The 1,691-nt window shown below is 30.8% G+C and overlaps 1 long non-coding RNA gene across 1 annotated transcript in view; it reads right to left on the bottom strand.

Annotated features, from left to right (window-relative positions):
- Positions 1–642, bottom strand: part of LOC140918986 (uncharacterized) — an 11,237-nt gene extending 10,595 nt beyond the window's left edge. Inside the window, exons 1-3 of the long non-coding RNA XR_012161502.1 lie at positions 517–642; positions 259–435; positions 58–168 (exon numbers count right to left, since the gene is read on the bottom strand). This is a non-coding gene — a long non-coding RNA (uncharacterized lncRNA). The remainder of the gene's footprint in view (positions 1–57; positions 169–258; positions 436–516) is intronic.
- Positions 643–1,691: the final 1,049 nt, after the last annotated feature.

Consider the following 1,691-nt stretch of genomic DNA (forward strand, 5'->3'; position numbering starts at 1 on the left):
TATATATATATATATATATATATATATATATGTAAGAAATCAATGAATATTACTTACGTGTCAAGCATAGTCTTTATTTCGGGGTGATTGCTGTAATTGCCGTGCACGGGATCCAAATAGTATATAACTTCAGAGACCGCATTGATTTCAAATAGCACCCAATGTGCCCTACAACAACAAAAAATTGGTTAAGCAATTTTGTTTATACACAACTAATAAATTAAATTCTCATCAATTAAAAAAGATAAAATTACGTACCCTGAATTATATGGTGCCAAGAACAATTTATCATTTTCTATATTTCCTAAAAACATATCTACAATGTATTTCTTTACATTGTCTGGATCGAGTTTCCACATCGACATCTTATGCGGAGGCAAGAATGAGTATTTATTTGACAATTTCCTCGTGCACACGACCTTCTCGTACAAAAACCTTCAATGAAAATTTTAAACTAGATTAATTACCAAAACATTTAATTAATTACAAATAAATGCAATTAAAAGTATTTTTTACCTTATGTACAAAAACCTTCAGGATCATTGCCATGTTGCGAAAAATGAGTTTGTGTCTGATGTTTTTGTTAACAACGTGTTTGTGGGGATTCCCATGATGCGTACAAGGTGTTTGAAGAAATTCCTGTTAGAGATAGTCATGTTAGGTGTCTGATGAATATTATTTTTAAAGCTTTTTTACAACGCTTTGTCTGTAAAATGTCTCTTTATTTTATTTTTGTGTTTGGTTTATTTGGGTTGGGATGACATTAAAAACATTTTTATCATTGTTTATTGGATTAAAAATATTGTTATCATTGTCTTTATCACAATACTTTAGGAGATGATGAATTATTAGAAATGAGTATTCTGAAGAATCTATATATATATATGCACTGAGCAAAAGAGAATCTCTCTATTCAGTTCAGTTCAGTTCATGTAAATTACTAATTTATATTCAGTTCAGTTCATGTAAATCAAGCTAAATATAAAACACTCATTGTTACATGAACTTGGTATAAAACACTCAAATCAAGCTAAATATAAGCAGAAAATAAATTAATCAGAAAATAAATTAATCAGAACTTAGTATAAAACACTCAATTCAGATTACATGCATATTTACAATAACACAGTTCAGATTACATGCATAGCTTATATAAAACAATTAAACATATACATTAAGATGCCCTTCTTCTTTTCTTGGTGACATTCACATTTGTTTGTCCATTTACAATACGAAACGATGGATTAATCCAAATTCCCTCATCATGATCATCTCTAAGATATAAACCATCATCAGTTGAATCAATTTCATGTGGTTGTTGTGATGTTGCAAATAAAAGATCATTACCAACATCTTCATCATTATTGTTATCATCACTTATTTTATTGGTCGATAGGACAACAGACCATTTATCATTAGAAGGATCAGTGACATAAAACACTTGTTGAGCTTGCGACGCTAAAATAAAAGGCTCGTCTTTGTATCCCACCCTATTAAAATCGACAAGCAAGAATCCTGACTCATCAATCCGAACGCCATTATTATTATCGACCCACTTGCAACCAAATATGGGAACACGAAACATTGTGTAGTCTAACTCCCATATGCGCTCGATAACCCCAAAATATGATAGATTTGCATATATTGGGTTTTTGTCTTTTGCACTTGAGACATGCATCGCTTCAGCTACG

This window comes from Cicer arietinum, chromosome 8 (genome assembly GCF_000331145.2).
Source record: "Cicer arietinum cultivar CDC Frontier isolate Library 1 chromosome 8, Cicar.CDCFrontier_v2.0, whole genome shotgun sequence".
In the NCBI taxonomy this organism is placed as follows: domain Eukaryota; kingdom Viridiplantae; phylum Streptophyta; class Magnoliopsida; order Fabales; family Fabaceae; genus Cicer; species Cicer arietinum.